The following is a 25,396-nucleotide window of genomic DNA, read 5'->3' on the forward strand; positions in this document are numbered from 1 at the left end:
AAACAATGAGACTGAAGAAAGAGAAATTAAGGAGTCAATCCCATTTACAATTGCACCCAAAAGCATAAGATACCTAGGAATAAACCTCACCAAAGATGTAAAGGATCTATACCCTCAAAACTATAGAACACTTCTGAAAGAAATTGAGGAAGACACAAAGAGATGGAAAAATATTCCATGCTCATGGATTGGCAGAATTAATATTGTGAAAATGTCAATGTTACCCAGGGCAATATACACGTTTAATGCAATCCCTATCAAAATACCATGGACTTTCTTCAGAGAGTTAGAACAAATTATTTTAAGATTTGTGTGGAATCAGAAAAGACCCCGAATAGCCAGGGGAATTTTAAAAAAGAAAACCATATCTGGGGGCATCACAATGCCAGATTTCAGGTTGTACTACAAAGCTGTGGTCATCAAGACAGTGTGGTACTGGCACAAAAACAGACACATAGATCAGTGGAACAGAATAGAGAATCCAGAAGTGGACCCTGAACTTTATGGGCAACTAATATTCGATAAAGGAGGAAAGACTATCCATTGGAAGAAAGACAGTCTCTTCAATAAATGGTGCTGGGAAAATTGGACATCCACATGCAGAAGAATGAAACTAGACCACTCTCTTTCACCATACACAAAGATAAACTCAAAATGGATGAAAGATCTAAATGTGAGACAAGATTCCATCAAAATCCTAGAGAAGAACACAGGCAACACCCTTTTTGAACTCGGCCACAGTAACTTCTTGCAAGATACATCCACGAAGGCAAAAGAAACAAAAGCAAAAATGAACTATTGGGACTTCATCAAGATAAGAAGCTTTTGCACAGCAAAGGATACAGTCAACAAAACTCAAAGACAACCTACAGAATGGGAGAAGATATTTGCAAATGACATATCAGATAAAGGGCTAGTTTCCAAGATCTATAAAGAACTTATTAAACTCAACACCAAAGAAACAAACAATCCAATCATGAAATGGGCAAAAGACATGAACAGAAATCTCACAGAGGAAGACATAGACATGGCCAACATGCATATGAGAAAATGCTCTGCATCACTTGCCATCAGGGAAATACAAATCAAAACTACAATGAGATACCACCTCACACCAGTGAGAATGGGGAAAATTAACAAGGCAGGAAACAACAAATGTTGGAGAGGATGCGGAGAAAAGGGAACCCTCTTACACTGTTGGTGGGAATGTGAACTGGTGCAGCCACTCTGGAAAACTGTGTGGAGGTTCCTCAAACAGTTAAAAATAGACCTGCCCTACGACCCAGCAATTGCACTGTTGGGGATTTACCCCAAAGATACAAATGCAATGAAACGCCGGGACACCTGCACCCCGATGTTTCTAGCAGCAATGGCCACGATAGCCAAACTGTGGAAGGAGCCTCGGTGTCCAACGAAAGATGAATGGATAAAGAAGATGTGGTTTATGTATACAATGGAATATTACTCAGCCATTAGAAATGACAAATACCCACCATTTGCTTCAACGTGGATGGAACTGGAGGGTATTATGCTGAGTGAAGTAAGTCAGTCGGAGAAGGACAAACATTTTATGTTCTCATTCATTTGGGGAATATAAATAATAGTGAAAGGGAAAATAAGGGAAGGGAGAAGAAATGGGTGGGAAATATCAGAAAGGGAGACAGAACGTAAAGACTGCTAACTCTGGGAAACGAACTAGGGGTGGTAGAAGGGGAGGAGGGTGGGGGGTGGGAGTGAATGGGTGACGGGCACTGGGTGTTATTCTGTATGTTAGTAAATTGAACACCAATAAAAAAAAAAATGAATATAGGCAGAGTCTACAGTAATATCCCATCTTTCATTTATGATATTGGCAATTTTGTTGCTTTTTCTTTCTGGTGATCAATTTCACTAATTATATAAATTTTATTAGTTTTCCAAAGAACCAAATTCTGACCCTGATATTTTTCTCTTTCCTTTGTCTCTTTTCTACTTCATGGATTTCTGCTCTTATGTTTTAATTATTTTTTCTGCTTATTTTGGTTTAATATGCTTATCTTCTACTTTCTCAAGAAAAACTTCAGTCACTGTTAGCATTTATAAAAATAACATTAAATATATAAAACTGATCTTGTTATATATTCAAATTTTTGAAATGTTATATTTTGCTGTCACTCACTTTGAAATATTATTTCATTTCTTCCATGATTTATTCTTTGAATCAGAAGTTTCAAACATATTATTTAACTTTCTCATGCCTATGTCTTTCCTAGAATCTTATATTTTAGTTTCTATTTTTTTTGTGTTCAGAAAAACTATTAATAAATTTCAGTCTTTTGAAATAGATTAAGACTTGTTTTATGGTCCATCCAACTGTACATAATAGTAAACTTACCAAGGTTCCTTGAAAAGAATCTGTATTTTCCATATTAAGGATAATGCACTACATTGTCATTTAGGTCAATTGGTTATATAGTGTCTTTGATATCTTCTACATTCTTCCTGAATTTTTTAATACTTCCATCAATTTCTGAAGGAAAGATATTAAAATTTCAAACTCAGATTTAAAAGATTTTGTGTTTTAGTATTTCTTCAAATATTTTCATGCACTGAAGTTAGTTGTATACATATTTATAATTAAGAGTTCTCGGGCAGCCTGTGTGGCTCAGTGGTTTGGCACCTGCCTTCCGCTCAGGGCGTGATCCTGGAGACCCGGAATTGAGTCCCCCGTTGGGCTCCCTGCATGGAGCCTGCTTCTCCCTCTGCCTATATCTCTGCCTGTCTCTCTCAGAAATAAATAAATAAAATTTTGAAAAAAAGAGTTCTTGCTTCATTTATCCCTTATTTTTATCAAGCTCCTATTTTTTATTAAATTTCATTATTAAAGTCTGTTTTATCTGAAAATGAAAGTTATTCCTGATTTTTTGGTCATGAATTAAATATCTTTTCTTCTCCTTTTACTTTCAGTCTATCTTTGTCTTACTTAAGGCATGCTTCTCATTAACAAATTGTAGTTCTACTTTAATAACCAGATTCCTAGGATGTTTTGATTATAATATTTGGTTATTTATATATAATGTAAATGTTAGCAATTTTTATTTAGATTGGACATTTTTTATTATATACCTACCTCTTGGGGATTTTTTTCATTCCTTTATTTCAGCTTTTCTGCCTTGTTTTGAGTTAATTAAATATATTTTATATCCTATTCAATCATGCATTGTTTTTTAGCCACACCTTTCTCACATTATTATATTTAGTGGTTTCCCCTGAGCTAAAATATGCATCTCTAACTTATGACTATCTACTCAGGGTCAATCTGATAGTACTCAATGTCAAATAGGAGAATCTTCCAACAGTACAGTTGTATTTACTTTGTGCTCTGTTTATACATCATATTTAATGTAAAGCCAATGAGATTTCCACTTCAGGATTTCTTTTTGTAAGACCTTCAACGACTGCCAGGCATGCTATAGGAATTGCACACTTGGTCACATATTTTTATACAACTTGAATCAGTAAGACAGTAGTAAAATCTTTCTCTTGAAATGTAAAATTCTCAGGTCTTCCAAAGCCAACATTCATTTTTGCCATACTTTCAGTATCTTCTCAAAAGACATTATTCCAAGATTCTGTCTCTACCTCAGTCAATGTGTTCTGGAGCCACTTCAATTTATCATTATCTCAGAACTGGCCATAGTTATGGTGGTTTTATACTCTGTCAATCTGGATAAGAGGACACTGTTTCCCAGAATCCTCTTTCCTGTATCCTTTCTGGTTTGATTTAGCAAAAAGATACACTTGCTCAGAATTTGGAATAGAGAATTCAAGCAGCAGTCACTAGTGTTTTAAGGTCATTATGTTAGATTCAGAATTGCCCAGCCAGCAGCAGCTACATGTTCTTCTCCGCTCAGCTTCCAGATTTTGTCCCACCTGCTGGTCCTGTTGGCCAAAACTGAGCACAGGGCAGCATCAGGGCAAAGGCAGCCCTCCTTCACTGGTGCCCTCCGACAGCTTCAGGAAAACTGCTGAATGATAGTCTCAACCTCCAACTCACTAGTTTGAACCTTTATTTCCACAGTTCATCCCACAGCTGTGTGATTTCCTATTCCTCTAATAAATTTCTACCCCATAATATCCACAGTAGTTCTTTTTATGTGAGCCATAACTGATGTAGTTGGCACCTGGAAATGGGATGTTGTCATATTAAAAATACAAAATATGTAGCATTGGCTTTGGCATCAGATGATGGAGCTACTGGATTGTGACATGAGCAAGAAAAGAATCTTTGTTGATATTTGAGTTTATTTTCCACAGGAATTAAACTGTACTGATTAATAGAACTCTGCTCTGCAAACAAGTCTTGTGACATCACCCAATTAAAACAGCACCTACACATGACTGCTCACCTCTTTTGAATTTACACATAGCATGTGTATAATAGTTTCTTTTTTTATTCATTCATTTTTATATACTGGACCTTAGAACATAACTTCCATCACAACACACACACACACGTGCAACAATAAACATTTGTTGAGTATATTAATGACGGATCAATGAAATGGCTAGAATGAGTGCATAAAAGCATCCCTGTAAACAAGAATACTAGAAGTATTCAACGTTCCTGCTCGGTTTCCCTCTTAGTGCCTAGAGATTCTTGCCATCTAATATTCTATCCGAGCAAAGAAATCACTGAAAATAATTACAAAATTTCTTATATTGCATTTTATGTTCCTTTGTTCATACATTCTTTTAGTTAGCTGGTTCAAGGAAGGTTCATCAAATATACCCAAGTTCATCTCAAACCTGACCTTCAGAAAACTCCTCTTTGAAATTTTTTAAAGGAAAATTATTTCCTGAGATAGGTCTATGGGATAATGTCTATGGTACTAGATGAGAGTCAGGTTCCGGAATTCGGTGTTGGGATAATCTTTCTTGAGAGGCATTTGTCTTCCATCTGTGCAAAACTGCACCATGCAAACACACAATTCACAAAACCTCCTGTAGACCTGAGAGTACTGGAGGTCCTCAGATAGTACACCGGGGGTGGATGTGAAGGGCAGATGATCATAACAGCCATGTATTACCATACACCCACAGAGCACAAGCACTGTACTAAGCATCTCATGTCTATGCTCCATTTGTCACTCAAACTAAACGTGCAAGGCTGGCATTCTTAAAAATTAGATACACCCATTGCAGGTGGAGAAATTATGGTTACACCTACTTTGCACCACACCTCACAGTGAGGAAATACTAAAAGTTAAAAATGAACCCGCAGTCCGAATCAAAATTTAGTACTTTTTTCATAATGTCAGTCTGTTTTCCAACTTATTTTAAAATAAAATATATCTGATAAAAGGAAACCTAAGACAATAGGGTAAAACCTACTTTGAGTTAACTTGATTTCCAGTTCTGTGGCCAGGGACGATTCGATCTTGGGCAGGTCACAGATCAGTGGCTTTCAAACTGTTTTAGTCGTCACATCCTTTCTTTGCAAAGAAATCAATCAATGGTGCCCTAATGTAGAAGCAACACATCTAAGCTCCTACACAGACCCTCCTTGCGTGAGGAAAAATCCCTGCATGCACAAGCTGCTGGCAGCCCATGCATCGCCCCCTCTCCCCTGCCCCTGCACAGAGTCCTGACATCAGCACCCGTGTTTTCTGATGGTCAGGGCCAGTAGACATTTCTCCAGTCCCAGGCCCTTTATTCCTGCTGAGTCTTTCGTGGCTAACTCAACTGTTTCCAGCAATTTTCCACAAATGCACACACCTCCTTTCAATCATCTTCCTTTGTTCTAGAAATCTTAGTGATTTCCTCTAGAAAGAACAACTCCAGGTCTTCATTCTGTTTCCATCTCTGTTCAGTCTGTGCCTCTGATGGTGGCTACAGGGAGCAGAGCAGCAGCTCACCCAGAGAAAGGGAGCCGCTGCATTCCAGAACTTGCCTGAAAGCATCGCCATCATCCTCATGAAGCCTGTTTCTTCTTCTATTCCAGTGCTCATGAAAATCAAACTATTTAACTTTGTGGGGCTTTGTTCTGTGTTGTAGTACAGCAGTGATTTAGCCCCATTCTTCCCTGATGTGACTAGTGTTCCCGAATGACAAGGAAGCTTGAATTAGAAGCCAAGAAACAAATCACTTTATGTCACAACTCTTGCTGAATGTATTCCAGATTCCTAATAACTGTCTGAAAACAAAAATTCAGGAGGAACCTGGTGGCTCAGTCAGGTAAGCGGCTGATTGTGGATCATGATCCAGCTCAGGTCACAATCTCAGGGTCATAAAGCCAAGCCCTACATGGGGCTCCATGCTCTGTGTGTGAGTCTGCTTGAGATTCTCTCTCCCTCTGCACCTCCCCCGCTCACATGCATGCACATGCTCTCTTTCTCTCTAAAACAAAAACAAAAACACCCTCAAAGTGAACAAATTAAGTACTGCAGTTATCATTATCAGTTTTCAAGTAAATGCTCAGTGACTCAAACATCACATCTCCAAATTATCTCATGCCTCTGATCCTAGTTGAGGCATCTCACTGAAATTCTCTGTATCTCAATTTCTTTATCTCTAAGTCAAAGGAACTCTCTAGACTGTAAGACATTTAGATCCCTCCTATTGTAGCAAAATATGACATATGTGTCTTCCCTAACCACAGCACAACCTTAAAAAAATCTTGCATACAATTTGGAAGCAATTGATTAAATATGAGTCCTAAAATATTGCATTTGATTCAAAACATAAACTCTCCGAGAATAAGCATAAATACTCCTTCTACCCAAAACACATGAGTACAGCCTGTTTTCCACCCACTACCGTAGGAAGGTACAGCTGATGTGAGGTCACTGTGTTTCCCCAGTTAATGTCATGCCCTAGAGCCAGCCTGGCTCCTAGCTGGTCATTTTTGCCGATGGAGAAACAAGGCCGCAATGGCCACGTGCTGATTGATAACAGCTTCCACACTGGTCTTTTCATTTTGATATATCAGCCATCTCACGTAGCAAAGAAAAATATAGATTTTCTGTCACTACTAGAGTCCCCGTAACTATTTTCCACAGAAGCTGGCACTCTTCCAAAATCACAAGCTCACAGTCATTATTGAAAATTTTAAATTAGATAAGACATGGAAAGCCCTGGTGAAAGAAACTTGTGCCCATAGGCCCTACACCGTCACCTAAGTGACCCTGGGATCGCGAAACCTCCCAAAGTTGAGGAACTACTTTTCAACAAGCGACTGCTTACCTACCACATAGACAGCTTGACCGAATGGCCTCTGGCTCTTTATAAGGGTCTCTATGGTCTGGTAAGTACTTTGGAGCTGAGTTCCCCTTCATCCATTATCCCACCCACATCTTAAGAGACCAGTCCTAGCACAGAGCAGGGCCAACACCAGGTTCTTGTTCTGAGCTACACCTACCGTGGGCTTTGGCTCTCTGCACTTTTTCCCCAGTGTAAATAATAATAAAAATGATAAAGCTAATTCTTGGTGAACATTCACCAAGTCCTGATAGAGCCACTGATGGAGGCTCCTGGAAAAAGACACAAATAGGAGACAAAACAAAATAAACCATTTACAGCAGTTTTCTCTTATAATTTACTGAATGTATATTAGTGTAAGATTTGGCCAAAAGGCCTAGAAAGATGAGGACAAAGGGAAAAAAATCAGACAACAAAAACAGTCAACACTGATTGAACATTTAATATGTGCCAAGGAATGTGCTGAATATTTACATGTATTAGCTAACTCAATATTTCGGCTGTAAGACATTCCTCCTTTCTCCAATGTGGACACTAGGGGGTCAGTGAGGTCAAGTAGTGCACTTGTGCCTCACAGCTGCTACACCACAGTGAGGGACACCTCTCCTGTAACCCCCAATTTTGGTTCTGCGGTTTGCTACTTCTGCCTTTGTTTCTTCACGAGACACTGGGGGACTGGGTCAACCCCGGGGTAACACTCACAGTGGGAACACAGTGCTTTCATGGTAATATCTTGAACAACTTTATGAAAATGTTGTTTCTAGGATTCTCCAAAAATGCATTCCAAAATTCTCTAGGACTGGGAGCTTACATGGCTTACATACCGTGGAAAGTTCTGGTGCCCATGTTGTCTGCAGCTCGTGAACTAGATGAAATGGTATTTTTACTAAACCAATAGCATTAGCTTGGGAACACATGCAGCTTACCCACAGCAGTCAGTAAACTATTTTTTAAAAAAGACCTAAAATGTTTGCATTCAGGCAACGTATTGCATGTTGCAATCTGGCCATTGTCCCAAAGTCAAAGATTTTCAAGCAATGGAAGGGAAGTGATTGTTTTTGTTTGTTTCTAGATCATGTTCACAATATGAAAACTACTGTCTTCCAGTAAAGTAAAGGTCAGGAAATATAGAGGAAACATGGTGGAAGGAATGGGGGTGACAGGCAGGCAGAGGAAGTAGAGAGGAAGCAGCAGCGGGCACGTCGAGCACACAGGGTGAGAGGAAGTTGACATTCTCATCAATGGGCCATGCAGGCAAGTCCCAACCCCATGTTGCTCACACGTCCAGTGAGGTGTGCAGCTGGAGACATGAGTATTGGACCAACACGATCCCCTTCTAGAACATCAGCAGTACAGTATGTAAACGCAAAGCTGCATAAAGAAGCAACCTCCAGAATGGAGAGTCAGGAGAATGAGGAGGCTGAGGGGTGTCGGCCACTCCTCACTGAGGGTTTCTCTGTGATTTGAGATGAAACAGGAGGAGGCTGCTGGCTGGATTCATCTTCATGCATCCTCCACGATTGGCACTGGCTCAGCAAACCATTCAACCATCTCTTTGGAGACTCTCGGTGCCACAGTTGGTGTATCCTTATCATTCAAATCCCATATCAGAGGATTCCCTTCACATGTTTTAAACGTCAACATCAAAACCAGGTAAGTCCAAAGGGAACTCTACTGAAGACATTGGTGCCTAGAATGGCCATTGCCAGTGACTGGCAGAGACTCCAGATTCTCCTCTAATCAGGTGGCTACACGTGCACTTACGGCCATGAAGAAATGGACGATCTGTCACCACTCAAAGTCACCAATCCTCAGGAAAGACGTCCCCAGTCCTGCACTGATACATACGTATCAGGAGTCACTGGGAAGTTCTTGTGAACACACAGTCTCCTGGTCCTGATTCAAGTTATGTGTTGCAGCCACACGTTCCTGTTCCACCAAAGGACCATGAGCAGAAAGGGCCAACCGCTCCTTCTGGGCAGAGGTTTTAGGAGTCAGGACACAGGCTTCCCTTTGCTCTGTGTGGGCAACTTGGACATCTTGTCTGCCTTCTCAGAATGAGGAACCTGGGGAGGACCTGTGGCCAGCCCACAAGGCACCCACATTGTAGGCAGGACATAAGATTTGTCTTATTTGGTCTTGCGAGCACAGCATGACCATCATCCTGACCAAGGGATGCCAACCTGCATCCCTCCTGCCCTTGTGTGGGACCCATGGTCCTACCTGTCTAGTGAAATCAATAGTAACCCAGGAAGGTAAATACACCTTATGCAATAACTATCTCCAAAAATGAACTGCAGTCTCTCTACACAGTATAATTCCCTGGGGAGTCCCGAAAGCAGGTGGGGGGGAACCCAAAGGAGTTTAAGATAGGACCGTCAGCCCTCTGTCCTGAGTCAGCGTGAGCTGTGCCAGGAGCCCACAGGGGCCTCAGCCTATGCACAGCAGGTGTGACACCTCAGGAAAGACCGGTTGACCCTTTGGGGTACCCTCCACAGGCCCTGGCAGCAGGCGGTCCTTCTGTGTGATTATGGCCTATGACACCAATCCCTTTTTTATTGATAGCAGTCTTCTGTTGTGACTTCTCTAAAGGATCACATGGGGGCAGGGAACAAAATGATCAGGCGAAGTACTTCATGTCAGGGAGTAATCCATGCACGGAGTTTTAAGAAATAATATATATACACACACATACATACAGGCCAAAAATGTATCTGATTAAATTAAATGTATATAAATAAATGGTCATAAAAACAGTTGAAAATCAAAGACTCTATTCTTGAACAACGAGTTAAGTCTACAATTATATTTACAATGCTGGCCTATGAGAGTAATGGCAACATTGGCAAAGCCCTGGTTGGGGGGTTTTGTTTTGTTTTTTCTTTCCAAGTGTTCTTCAAATATCTGGTTAAATTCCACAGAAGGTGCCCTCAACCTTTTTTCTTTAACACAGTTATTATATGATGGTTCTGCAGAGAAACAAATGACAGAGCAGGGCATCTGTATCCATATGTTTCTAGATCTATCTGCATCTCTATATATCTATAGAAAGAGGGAGATGTATGGTAAGGAACTGGATCACATGGTAAGGAGGCAAATCCAGGACCTACATCTGAGATATAGTAAAAGTATTGATTTATAGCAGATTTAATAAGTAGATAATAATTGTAGACTTAACTCGTTTGCCGGTAAGCTAATACCCGGGAGTGCCAATTGTGTAGTCTAGTCTGAGTCTGGAGGCCCGGGAACTGGGACAACCAGCAGCCTCGAGACCCAGAGAGAACTGGTGTTTCAGTTTGGATCTGGTGACAGGAATAAAACTAATGTCTAGCTTGAGAATGGATAGGAGGAGTTCCCTCTCACAGGGAGGGGGCAGCCTTTGTATCCATCCAATCCAGGCCTTCAACTGCTTGGATGAGGCTCACCCACGTTAGGAAGGCAATCTACTTCACTCAGTCTACTGAGTAAAATATTCAAGCATTCATCTCATTCCAAGACACCCTGAACCCATAACACAGAGTAACTGTTTATGAAATATCTGGACCCTGTGGTCCAGCAAGCTGGCACATAAAAATAACCACCACGGTTCCCATCCTTCTTAGGACTCTTTCAGTTTGGTTTAGAATTTTACAATATGGTGACCTTGTGAGTTTTGTCATAATGGTGTCGATTATTCCAACATATACACTCATTTTGCCGCTCTCACCTGGATCGGGTTCTGCAGCCCCCAGAATCTCTCTTCTGTTCTAACTCCCATCACCACACTGTGCTCCCACACATAAAGCACTAGCATGGAGCTTATAAAACAGACTCTCTCCCACCAGATTGTCTCTACCCACACAAAAACATTCCAGAACCAAATGTAATGAAAATATAGAAGATTTTTGTTAAGTTACATCTCTGGCTTCATTCAAAACAACCAATTATACAAGACTCGCTGTGTCCTCCTGCAAGTTTCATTTTGTAACAGAAGCCTGTTTGGACAATAAAGATGTGTAGTATTCCAATCATAATGCCTCCAAGGTCATGCTATTATTATTGAAAATTTCATAGCAAGTGTAACAAAACTATGTGCACCATATAATCTTTATTTTGCATCGAGCAGAATGAGTTGTTGTACAGGCCCTAGGTTTTCCATCAGAAAATCCCAACCAGGAATCCCTGGGTGGCGCAGTGGTTTGGTGCCTGCCTTTGGCCCAGGGCGCGATCCTGGAGACCCAGGATCGAATCCCACGTCAGGCTCCCGCTGCATGGAGCCTGCTTCTCCCTCTGCCTGTGTCTCTGAGCCTCTCTCTCTCTCTCTGTGACTATCATAAATAAATAAAAATTTTAAAAATTTTAAAAAAAGAAAATCCCAACCAGCATATGTTAGGCAATTTCTTCTTCCACTGTGACAGGCATTAGAAAAAAATAAATTAATAAAAAATTAGAAGTCTCGGAATTTAGCTCTCTTAGTTTTGTGCCACAAATGACACAGGATGTATTCTTTTGTGGAGGTTTTCCAGGAAAGCTCTGAGTTAATGGTATGTGCTTTCCCAAAAGGAAACTGAATAAGATTCTACAATCCACAACGATATATAATACTTACTCAAACCAACTGATGTTCATAGCCAACATGTTTGACGGACGGCAAGGACTCTGCAGTGACATGGACTTTGGATTTGAATCTTGCCGCACCCTTTACTGGCTGTGTGGCCTGTGGAAAAATACCAAACCCATACATGCATCAGTCTTATTTCAACAGTGAGACTACTAAAAAATACCCCATATAGAAACTTCAAGATTTGACCTGTTAACAGCAAGCCCAGCGTGCAGTCAATACTGGCAGCTGCTGCAGATGTTGAAAGCCCTCAGCAATACCCACAAAATAAAATAATATGAGAATATTTATATTTTTTAAAGATTTTATTTATTTATTCATGAGAGAGAGAGAGAGAGACAGAGACAGAGACAGAGACAGAGACAGAGAAAGAGACACAGGCAGAAAGAGAAACAGTCTCCATGCAGGGAGTCGATGTGGGACTCAATTCTGGATCTCCAGGGTCACGCCCTGGGCTGAAGGCGGTGCTAAACCACTGAGCCACCCGGGCTGCCCAAGAATATTTCTTAATGAAGGTCTTTTATGTAAGAAGTCATAAAAATCTTCTAAATATATTAATTAAAAAAGAATATATATTGTGTTTTTTTATGTAAGATAGCAGAAGTAAAAAGGATGTTCACCAAAAGCACTCAAACCCACCAAACACAACTTCTCCACATTCTAAAGAGACCTTGAAATTACTACAAACAAATACACACACGCATAAAATGTTCCATATCTTCTGAATCCGTACACAGGCTTATTATGTTCAAACTGCAGAAAACAAAAGGCAAAAAGAAAAAGATATTATTACAGTATATCCCCTCACTAACCATGCAAGACAGATAATAAGGGGACATCTTTAACGGGCTGAAATAAAAACGAACATAACTTTAGAGTGGGATTCTATTTCAGACAAACACTAAATGTGTTATCTCTTTGGTCTCTTCCTCAGGAGCTGATGACAACACTCTGTTGTCTCTTTCCAATGAACTGTTCCTGATATTCAAAAAAATAATTCATAGACTCCTTGGCTGAGAAAAGAAAGGATGATATTAATAGTTCATACTCAGCATCATTCATTGATCTCAATAATAGATGTAAAATTAAGGAAAAAATCTAAAGTCAGAGTTTCTTTTAGTGATATTTTTTAAAAAATATTATAAATGCTTTGGTAATACTGGAATGTATATTCAGGAGGACATGCACTGAGCAACTTCATGACAGTGGACCTCCACTAAGAAAAGTGTTAAATGGAATTGTTCAGTATTATAAAAATAATACTAGACAGAAAGACAGAAATACATAAATTAATGAAGAAAAGAAGAATAGATAAATACATAGGTATATCCAAGTCATACTGACTACACAAAATACTGATAAGGTCTTGTAAGATTTCAAATATATGTAGAATTTATTTCTTAAGATTTTATTTATTTATTCATGAGAGACACAGAAAGAGAGAGAGAGAGGCAGAGACACAGGCAGAGGGAGAAGCAAGCTCCATGCAGGGAGCTGATGTCTCGATCTCGGGTCTCCAGGATCACAGCCCGGGGTGAAGGCAGTGCTAAACCACTGAGCCACCAGGGCTGCCCAAATACATGTAGAATTTAAATATAAGACAACAATGGCATATAGATGGAGTAGTACCAAATGCACTTAAAATATTGTAAAATCCTTTCATCATCTGAGATATAGTAAAAGTATTGATTTATAGCAGATTTAATAGGTTAAATTTATTTGTTTTTAACCTTAGAGGAAACACTAGTTTAAAAAATATGTGACAAATTAATGTGAGAATTGAATAATATTAAAATAATTGATTAATCCAAAAGGAGGTAAAAAGAAACACAGAAAAGGTGAAAAACAGAGAAAAAAATTAAATAGTGGATTTTAATCTGAGTATATCAGAAATTACAATAAATTATAAAAGATTTTTATACCACTTAAAAGACAAAGATTTTCAGGCCAAACAAACAAAAACAAACAAACAAACAAAAAAACCACTATGATACAGGAATCAAACTTTAAATATGAAAACACAGACTTCAAAATTAAGGATTGAAAAAAGGTATTCTCTACAGATACTGAGCAAGGGATACTCATGTAAATTAGTGATATTAGAGTAGACTTTAAGACAAAAATCACCAAAATAGATTCAGAAGTATAGTTTATAGTCTAAGATAAATATAAAAAGGACAGTCCATGAGGAATAGATAGTAATTTTAAATTCCTAATGCATAGAATAGCATGGCATAAAATACATTTTAAAAATTAAAAAAAAAAATAAAAAAGAAAGCGTTCTGAAACATTTCATAAATCTCTGTGAAATATGGAACAAGCAGAAATAGTGACGAGATAGGAAAACTGAAACATGATTAACAAATTTTCTCTTTGTCTTTGCTCTTCAGGCAGTTTGAATATGATAGGACCTTTAAAGGAAATTCCATTTGTTGAAGTTTTGGGATCTGTGGTTTGCTCTCTGACATCAATTTTAGAAAATTACCCATCATTATATCTTCAAGTATTCCTTCCACCTTATAATCACTCTCTTTTTGGGAATTCTGATTAGTTGTAGGTTTCTGCAGATATTTCTACAGATCTCGAATGCTGACTTGTTGTTGTTTTTTCCCCTCATGCATTTTTCATTTTGTATTTTAGTTTGGGCCATTTTTATTGACTCGCCTTCAAGTTTCTGATTCCTTTCTTGGCTAGACTGAGATTACAGAAGAGCCTGGCAAGGTTGCGTTTCATCTCTACTACTGTCAGTCCATAGCTTTCATGCCTGCAACAGGTGCATCTTCCCTACTGCTGGATGATCTCCAGGCTTGGATGTGGGAGTGGGAATTACCTGAGTTCATCCAGTTAGAAGTGGGACCACGTTGCTATGGTTACCTTTGGTGCTCAGACTTCAAGTTCCTGTAGCAATCCTTGGTTTCTCAGGTAACTATAGGTTTGCCGGACAGTTTCCTCCATGCCTGCTCTATCGTCCTCCTTAGGTGTTCCTTTGCATTGCACATCAGACAAGCCCTGTTTGCACAGATAGGCCTGTTGTACCTCCCCCACCAGCATCCCCCGGACTGGGAGAGGGAGGGTTAATGGGAGCAGCACCCAATGTCCAGTAGGGTAAGCCTCAGTCTCAGGCAGTCTCTGTGCCCATGGGTCTCATGGTGTGGCCTCCTCCACTCAGTCAATGATGATTTTGGAAAAAAATCCTATTCCTGTTCCTCTTCCATGGGTAATGTGGTGAGTGAGGTGGGAGTGGGATACTGCCAGTGCTGGAAGAGCAGCAGTATTTGTTCTTGCACTTCCTCCCAGAGAGTAAAGTCTTTTGTTCTGCAGTGGAGATAAGGGATAGGATACAGGTCCAGATGGGATTTCATGTCCCTCCCACACAGGCTGCTGTTCTCTTTTGTCAGGTTCAGCATCACTGGGGCACTTTTTTAAAACTCTCTGCAGTCATTTCTGTGGACACTGTTGCTGAGTTCATGGATACATGAACTGTAGCAGAGGGAGCAGGCTTTTCCAAGTTCTCTGGTCCCCATGCTGGTGCTTCCCACTCTCACACCATCATTTTACCCATTCCCTGAGCACCCCAGCCTGACCTTCCTAAGGTAAGGCTAGTTTACATGCTGTATGTTCCTATGTGCACCAGTCTCTTCTCAAAACCAGCTTCATATTTGTGTGGGCTGTTGTCACAAGGATCAGGATGATGCTCTCTCCAGCTGTCTATATCACATAGCTCAATCTTGAATTAAATATTTTTTTGAAGTGAACAAGGAGCTATTACAAAGCAATTAAAATACCAAGGATGTATTTCAAGAAATTTTCAAAACCTGAAATCACCTAAACTACTTTCTTATCATTGTGCAACTAAGATATAAATCAATGACATATCAAATTGGAAATGATTCAAATGTTTAAAAACTAAGCAATATACCTCTAAACAGGCAATGGGTCAGGAAGAAGTCATAAATTAAAAAAATAAATATGATAAAATATTACATATTAAACATGTAAGGAGAATTTAAAGCTTAGAAAAACTTTTATTTTATTTTATATATTTTATTATTTTATTTCTTGAGAGAGAGAGAAGGCATGGGTGAGTGCGGGTGGGAAGAGCAGAGGGAAAGGGAGAGAATCTTGAGCAGGCTCCATGCCTGGTGCAGAATCTGATGCAGAGTCAACCTTACAACCTGAGTTCATGATCTGAGCTAAAGTCAAGAGTCAGACACTTAACTGACTGAGCCACTCAGGTGCCCCTAAAGAAACATTTATGACATTAAATTCACATGTTAGAAAAAATACATCTAAAAATCAAGTATTTGCATAACCAATCTCAAGATACATTAAAAAGAGTTAACAACAACAAAGAGTTAACAAAAGCCAAAGATGTGAGAAAAAAGATAATAAATATAATTATCTATTAATTACATAGAAATACAATAAAAATAAAACCAAAATATTTTTACTTTAGATGAATTTTGAAATTTATACTCTCTAGCAAGTTTGATATAGAATAAAAAAAAAAGGACCCAAATCCAATATCCTGTATTTAAAAGGGAACATCACTACAGAGCCTACATACAGTAAAATGTAACAAGGAAATATAAACTATTTTGCACCTTTGAAAAATTTTTTTAAAGATTTCATTTATTCATTTAAGAGAGAGAAGCCATAAGCAGGGGGAGGGGCAGAGGCAGAGAGAGAAGCAGACTCCTCACTGAAGGGGCAACCCCATATGGGGCTCAATCCCAGGACCCTGAGATCATTACCCAACCTGAAGTCAGATGCTTAACCAACTGAGCCACCCAGAAACCCCTACATTTTTTTAATTTGAGAAAAATTGGGTACACTTCTTGTAAAAACACTACAGAACTGATCTAAAAATATTAGAAAATTGGAAACCCTAAATGACATTGTCTTATGTTAAAAAACCCACATAAAGAGGGCATCCCGGGGGGCACAGTGGTTTAGCGCCACCTTTGGCCCAGGGCCTGATCCTGGGAACCCAGGGTCAAGTCCCACATTGGGCTTCCTGCCTGGAGCTTGCTTCTCCCTCTGCCTGTGTCTCTGCCTCTCTCTCTCTCTCTCTCTCTCTCTCTGTCTCTCTCTCTCTCTGTCTCTCATGAAAAAATAATAAAATATTTTTTTAAAAATCCCCCATAAAGAAAGTTGAGATCAAGAAAGATTCAACAGAGAATTTTTTCATTTAAGGAAGAAATAATACTTTTATACAAATTCCTTCAGCAAATAGAAAAAGAGAACATTTACCAGCTTGCTTTGAAAAGCCAGAATAAACATAATTTTCCCTAATAAGAAAACAACAAATTGACCTTATATTTTATAAGATGGGAAAATCAGAGATTAATTACTTTCATGAACTTAGGTATAACAATCATAAATAACATATTAGCAAATTGAGTCCAGCAAAATATAAAAAGCATAATATCACAGGTCTGATTAAGCCTATTTCAAAACTGAAAAGTGAATTTAATATTAAAAAAAAATGTAATTCTTGGGGCACCTGGGAGGCTCAATGGCTTAAGCGACCAATTTATGATTTGGCTGAGCTCATGATCTCAGGGTTGTGGGATTGAGTCCCCCGTCAGGCTCCACACTCATGTGGAATATGCTTGTGTTTCTCTGCCTCTCCCTCTTCCCCTCCCCTTGTATATGCATGTTCTCTTCCTTTCATAAATAAATAAATAAATAAATAAATAAATAAATAAATATCTTTTTAAAAATAAATATAATTCACAGAATTCAAAAATAAAGTACAAAAATTCTCTATCATCAGTAGAAGAGATGAACAAGAAGTGTTGCACAAAATTCAATACTTTTTTAATAAGTACACTAAGAGGGATCCCTGGGTGGCGCAGTGGTTTGGCGCCTGCCTTTGGCCCAGGGCGCGATCCTGGAGACCTGGGATCGAATCCCATGTCGGGCTCCTGGTGCATGGAGCCTGCTTCTCCCTCTGCCTATGTCTCTGCCTCTCTCTCTCTCTCTGTCTCTGTGACTGTCATAAATAAATAAAAATTAAAAAAAAGTAAGTGCACTAAGAAATCTAGCAAAGAAGACCAAAAAACAAACAAACAAACAAAAAAAAGACAAAACAACAACAAGACCAAAAAGCTTCCTTCATCCAATGAACTATATCCACAAAAAAATTCAAAGAATGGGAAAACGTTGCACATTTTTCTCTAAGTTTGGAAACAAGATCACAACATTCATGGAACATTATGCCAAAAGTCTAGATGGTACTAGAATTTAAAGAAAAATAAAATATGCAACTAAATCTGAATGCATTATGCCTTGCATCCCAGAAATTGAATCCTGGGTATATACTCAAAAACCTGCAAGAACATACTAGTAACAAAATGGATGAATCTCACAGAATAATATTGAATGAAAGAGCCAGATTCAAAATGAAAACACACTATATTTGTTACATTGTTAAGGAAATCAAGAACAGGAAACACTAATTTGTTAGGATAGAGGTCAAAATAGCAATTGACTTTTGGTGTGTTTGGGGTGTGACATTGTCTGACAATGCTGCACAGAGAAGCATGCCATAAATTCCTTAATTTGCATGGTGTTTTTTTGCAGGTATATGCATATGTAAAAATAACATAACTGTACACTTAAAGTTTATGTATGCATTTATGTACTTAGTGCTCCAATCAAAAAAATTTTAAAGAGTTTATTCATGAGAGATAGATAGAGAAAGAGAGAGAGAGGCAGGCAGAGGGAGAAGCAGGTTGCCTTCAGGGAGCTCGATGTGGGACTCAATCTTCCAATCAAAAAAAATTTAACTAAAAATTAAAAATAGAAGTCTTGTTTCTGAGTTATTGTCTTAATCCTAAGAAGTCTTGGAGCAAAATCATCCAGTAAAAAAGGAAATTAAGACCAGAGAGAAAAGTTAACATCAATGTCACTATGGCCTGAGGCTCACAACGAAGATTGAACTGGCACAAATGTGCAGTCAATCTAGAACGTTGTGTCCTGTAAACACTTATTTTCCCTGATGTTATAGATCCTCTAAGCTCCTCTACTGCCTTCAGAATAGCTGAAATCCCAAACGTTGACCTTATCTGAAGAGGCTCAGTCCCTTCTAAACACCTGCAGTTTATCCACCCCCATGTTAGGTGTTCGATAATAGATAAAGGACACATTCTCTCCTTGAAGGAAATCTCAGTCTAAAGCTGGCAGATTTTCTCCTTGACCAATTTTGAACAGGCTCCTCTGAGCCCTCTTTTAAAATAGGTCTCCAGCTTGGCCCCCATTCTGTCTTTTGGTCTACATAACCCAGTTTTAGGAAAAATCCCTCCATCCTTGATATCTGACCACCTTCAGCATCTGGTCAAGTTCTTCACTCTCCACCCTTGATATGTGATCACTCTGTGTTGCCTTCAGCGAAAATCTCTTTACATTTACCCAAACTCCCCTATCCTTGGCATCTCCTTTTTACAAATTCCATCCACTGATCCCCACCCTGCACCCACCCACCCTCAAGCTCTGCTCATTGGCTTTAAATTTCCAGCCATGTTGCTGTATTCAGAGTTGAGCACTCTTACTCTCCCCTGTTTCAATTGTTCTGAGTAAAGTCTTCCTGACCATTTTAGCAGGAGTCAGAACATTTTCTTTTATCATTAAGAAAACCAGATTTGTGGACAAATATTAAAGTATATTGTAATAGAAGAGTAAGGATAACACAGAAAATAAATACTACCTCAGAATGAACGGTTTATCTTGAACGCTGTTGGTTAGGTGTTGGTATAGCACCAAAGAGGTATCATCGGAAGAGGATACTGATGGATAAGATGCATTTGGTAGACAAATGAAAAGTAAAACCATTTCAGGAAAAAGCCACACCATTACAGAAGCATGGGTGAGTGTAAAGTGTTCTTGGAGCTAAAAATACTTCCTTGTCATTTGAGTGCTAATGCCGTTGTGGAAAACTAGTGTACAAATTAGCCTGAGGAATGTGAACTATGGTTTATAAGTAAAGAAAAGATATTGGAGGGATTCAAGCAGGGATGGGAAAGGATCACATTCGCATTTTTGGCAAACATCTCTAGAAATCTAACAGAGAGTGATTTCAATGGGTAACATAGGAGACCTGTAACTAAATTGGAAACTTCTAGAAAAATACAACTAGGTAACAGTAGGAACCAGGAACTGGAGGGGAAAAGAAACGACTAGACATTAAAGATTTAGGAATTCCTGACAGCAATATTTGTTCAATTAGCTAGTGAAGCAGAAGGCAAGGTTTGGGAAAAGGCAGAAAATATTAATGACTCCCTAATTGGAAGGATCATATTGACATCAGTCATATGAGAGGCATAGAATTTCTTTAATTAATTTATTTATTCACGAAAGATATACAGAGAGACGCAGAGACATAGGCAGAGGGATAAGCAGGCTTCCTGCAGGAAACCTGATGTAGGACCTGATCCCAGGGCCCCGGGGGATCACAACCTGAGCCAAAGGCAGATGCTCAACCACTGAGCCACCCAGGTGCCTCGAAGGGCGTAGAATCTTTAAAAGTGTATCTTAAAGGAAGATAATGCCTGTGGGAAGATTTATTTGGACATAACTCATAAGTAACAATTTGGCGATGAAGGTCATGACGACAACCATGACCATGGTACCATGAAACTGTTCACCGCTTGTCACTTTCCAGGCTCTGTATTAAATGCTCTACATACATTAATCTATTTAATCCTTAAGTCTATAATTATTTTCATTGAGCAGAAGCGGGAAATGCGTCATGGAGAACTTAGGTCACTTGGTCAAGGTCACACAGCGAGCTCGTGATGCCACCAAAGCCAGGAGAGTCCCAGTTCTGTGCAGTAAACCACAACACATCAGGAACAGGGGAGAAGGCTCTGGGATAATGAAAAGAAAATCATCTGGAAGATGGAGAACTGATACCAAAATAACTGGCCTGGCTGGGGGAAATATAACATCAGAATAAACCAAGACTAATCCTGCACTTCCTTTAAGGTTAGATATTTTTTCATCAAGTCTGAAAACCTCAGTACTTAGGAATATACAACCGTGGGCAACTCACTCATCCACATTAACCCTTTTGTTTTCATATTTGAAACTAGTAAGCTTGATATAATGATCACTAACTTATTCCCCAAATATTTAAAATTTGGAATTCAGAATAAGAAACTTAGAAGGAATTCTTGCCCTACGTTGACTTTTTTTTTTTTTTTTTTAGTTCACGGAGAATAATATAAACAAACAAGGAATTGCAATGAGTGAGGATGCCAAAGATTTATTGCTCTAAACCCAGAAATATATTTTTTAAGGCGCCATGAAACAATTGTGCTTTTCTTTCTCAGTATACTTATGGATCAGATAGTAAATTATTACAAGGACCCAACAAAAAGTTAATTTTCTCCACAGGCACCTATATTGTGACTTCTTTTTGAATCACAACTACCTTTAATGATTTCAGAGCCAGTAAAGCAGGAGTTGAAATTTGGCGAGTGATTATGCTATTTTATTTAATTCAGCCATTTAAAGGTTAATTTATAATCATCTCTTTTAAACACAAGTGGTGTTTTGCTGGATTCTTCTAGGGAATTGCACCGAAGTCAGGAAGTCAGCAATAAACTGTTTTATGTCATCTAGGTCAGGCACTTATCTTCTCTGAGCAGGAGTAATCAGACCAATGGGACTGGATCACACAACCTCAGATGTTTAATATTCTATCAGTCAGCTCCTAAGGACCTCTGAGCATTAGAAAAACTCATTTACTGTTACTGACATATTAATTCCAAGACAGCAGTCAAACATTCTGAAAGCTGTACCTGGAAAAGTCATTTTTTAAAGCCACTTATGCCAGATGAAACTGGAAGGGAGTTTTCATAAACAGGTGGCTGCTTATCAACAATAAGATAAAGAAGACAACTCTCCCCCATTGCCTCCTTCATCTGCTTTCATGATTCCTCCTCGTCAATGCAGTTGTTGGCTTAAAAATGCTTAAGAAAAGCAAACTCTTTGAAATGAACTTCAGCTTTGTATCTGATTGGAAAGGGGCACTTTCCATCTTCCATAAATTTTTTCGTATGAAGAAATGCGTGTTGTTTATACGGCGGTGAGACACGACAGGATACTAACGTTTCGTGTTCTTCGACATAAACCACGTGATCTTCAAAAATTCAACTTTGTTGGGAAAAACCTACTTTCTTTTACATGGGCCAAGTACTTTACATGGTCATTTAGGAGCAAAAAGTTCTGTATTCTACTTTTCACTGACATGGGAGTATCATTTTCAGGAGAATGGGTCGGCATGGGAAATAGTGGGTTTTAGAGAAGGGAGGACTCAGTGAAGCTTGGATTATCACATCTATCAGCTTTCTTCTTGTTGATAGTGAGGACCTTGGGCCCAGAGAGGAGACACGAGCAGTGCATGGGGACCCAGGGTGACAACAGTAGAGGGGGGAACCCAGAACCCAGGCTCTGCCCTCCAAAGCCAGAGTCCATTGGATGATACTTCCCCAGCCTATGAGGCTCATGCCAAAGTCTACACTCCAACACAGCAGAATTTCTCACTCAAATATTCCTAGGTCAGTGTTGCTGTGAACACAGGATGTGTTTTATTCCAATTGACTACTTGGCCTCTCCAACTGTGTATTATGCAAGGTGGCTGAGCCAGTCAACTATGGCTAATCCACTTCTTACCTAACTCTGTCCTCTTTCAATCAAGCTAGAAGTGCACTCACACAAAAGGAAAGAAACCTGAGGAGAGAGTTTGCTGACAGCCACTGTCCCAGTGGCGGACTCCCCGTGCCAGCCCAGCCTTTGTCCACACAGTGGGCATCCAGCTTGAGCTGCCGTTGCATCCCAGGGTTGAGACGTCTTTTGAGTATTTGTCAAACTGATCTGTGGCACGAAGACTGAGGTGTCTTCTGAGAATGCATTAAAGGCTCAGGAAGGAACAGTGAGATGATTTGTTTATTTTTCAGTTTATGCAGTTGTTCAACAAATATTTACTAAGCTCCTACTGTGTGGCAGGCATTTTCCAGAGTCCTGGGGATGTTGTGGGGGAAAAAAATACCTGTGTTTTCCTGGGCAATGGGCCAGGTTGTTTATTATTAAGGTGCTGCATATTATTCTCTTGGGGGAAATCCTCCTAAGAAATTAGGTTGTGGTCAGTACTGAGTATTATATGGCTTACGGAAAGTCAGTTAGCATGCACAGTTGGTAAAAAAAAAAAAAAAAAAAAAAAAAAAAAAAAAAAAAAAAAAAAAAAAAAGATTTTAAATATATTTCTGTTTAGGGAAGAACAAGGTAATTGAGTGTTAGAATGACTGTAGTCAGAATGAGAACAACAGTCACCAACTTTCCTTCCTTTCATTATTTTTTCTGCAAAGATGAGAAAAGTATCTGTATGGATTGAACCATTTTCATAGTTCATTTGATGGCTGTGTCTCCCCCACAACCACCACATTCATTAACTTCTATTTGGAAACCAGCTCCCTCGCTGTGGATTCTGTTGATGGATACTCAGCCTGCTATTTAGCGCGTTCCCCTGCCCCTGCGTTTCCTGTAAACTGAGTGTTACATGGGGAGGCTTAGATTTAATTAATTTCAATTTTCTGGCAACACATTAAAATCTCCAGAGCAATTATTTATTTTAATAATAAAGAAACTTGCCCAATTCCAAAATTGTTATTCATGAAGCCTAGACAATACATATTTATGACTGTTTCTTATACAGTGAGGCTCCTACCATGCATCCCCCACATAAAGGTAATACTGACAATTATGGTTTTAATATTATGTTCCCCCTGCCATGGAAAAACTTCAAGCACAAACAAAACTAGAGCAAGTAGGACAACGAACTCCTATAACCTCCCTCCCTCCCTCCCTCCCTTCCTTCCTTCCTTCCTTCCTTCCTTCCTTCCTTCCTTCCTTCCTTCCTTCCCTTTTGGTATATTGTGTCATTCTGATGCTGCATGTATCATTCAAGAAGTTAGCTATGATGTGGTTGTTTCATTTTTTTTGTGATATTAGCACCCATTGGTGATCATTGTCTAGTTTCATTATTTGACTAGATGTTTAAAAATAGGTTTGATTCTAATTCTATTTATGCTAGTTTTGTCCCAACTGCAGAGAAAAAGCAATGAAAATTGCATGTGTATCTTCCACAGGGTACTGTGAGATCCACCTAAAAGGCTAGTTCTTGCCTACTCATACTGTCAGTAAGAAGTCACCACAGGCCCCCAGGATCTTGCTTGAGTCTATTTTGCACAGATTCTGTAAGATTGTCGATCAATCATTAACATATTGGAGTAGGATGCAAGCTCTCTACTACGTTCTCAGAAGGCAGAAAGGAATCAAGAAGATAAAAATCCTTTAGCTCATGTATTCCATATCCTATAGTATATCCTATCCTAAGCAATGCCTGAAACTGAGAAAGTAAATTATTTTTAATTCCATTAAAAATGGAGAGAAACTATAGAGTTATTGATCAGCATGAGAATGTGCTTTATAAAAGGTGGTCTTGTCTTCCAAGTTATGTTCTTGGAACTTGCCCTAATTCCCCCCAAATCCACCTGAAATATTATGGACACAAAATGGAAAATCTGGACTTGGTTTGGAACAAAACCAACTAAAAGGAAAGTAGTTAGTTTGGAGATGGAATGAAAAGAGGACATGTGGATGGATGAATCATCTGTACTCAACTCTGGTCACTGGTATTCACCAACTATGCTTATGATTTTAAGAGCAGCAATGTTCTCCCATGCATTTCAAATCTCTGGAATTCTTATAAATACAATTAGATGGTACATGAATAATAATTTAATCCTGGAAACTCTACTAGATCTACTTATAACTGCAAAGTATATAAAATAATTGGATATACCCTCTAAAAAACAGTGTGTGTGTGTGATTCATGTGTGTATGCAATGCTTGTGAGTGGAACTCCTCCCATTCAAAACAAAAGAAATCAGATCTTTTATTCACTCCTTGCCCATCATTCAGACCCTCCTGAATCCATACCTCGAAGGTAGCAGAAAGGTAAGATGGGAAGGTAGCACAAATTGAAGTGAAGATTTTAGAGGTTATTTTTTAAGAAGCAAAATGTAATCAGAAGGTTTTGAATAATAATTGGGAAAACTTCTCATAACTCAATTAAGAGTTTAAGCTCCATAACATGGAGTTTAAGCTCCGTAAGTGTCTCCAAAGACACTGAACCAAGAGGATACAAATTTAGAAATTTATAAATGCAGACACGTACAAGAGATTTATCATAAAATTGACTCAGGTGATCATGAAGGCTGAGAAGGGTGCCACCTGCTGCCTGCGGTCTGTGAGCTGGAGAGCCAGGAAAGCTGCCTTGCAATTCAATCCCAGTCTGAAGGCCCAAGACCTGAGTGTACATCCCAGGCCCCAATTATATATATATATATATATATATATATATATATATATATATATATATATATTTTTTTTTTTTTTTTAATTCATGAGAGGCACAGAGAGAGAGAGCCCAGGCCCCAAATTAAGAGCACTGGTGTCCAACAGCAGAAAAAGTCCATGACTGAGCCTGAG

The 25,396-nt window shown here is 39.0% G+C and overlaps 1 protein-coding gene across 9 annotated transcripts in view; it reads right to left on the reverse strand.

Annotated features, from left to right (window-relative positions):
- Nucleotides 1-25,396, reverse strand: part of LOC144299352 (uncharacterized) — a 145,737-nt gene that overhangs the window by 33,135 nt on the left and 87,206 nt on the right. For all 9 annotated transcript variants that reach the window (XR_013366092.1, XR_013366098.1, XR_013366089.1 and 6 more), the window contains one exon: nt 11,828-11,935. The gene's annotated coding sequence lies outside the window, so the exon portion shown is untranslated. The remainder of the gene's footprint in view (nt 1-11,827; nt 11,936-25,396) is intronic.

Source organism: Canis aureus, chromosome 27 (assembly GCF_053574225.1).
Source record: "Canis aureus isolate CA01 chromosome 27, VMU_Caureus_v.1.0, whole genome shotgun sequence".
Taxonomy (NCBI): domain Eukaryota; kingdom Metazoa; phylum Chordata; class Mammalia; order Carnivora; family Canidae; genus Canis; species Canis aureus.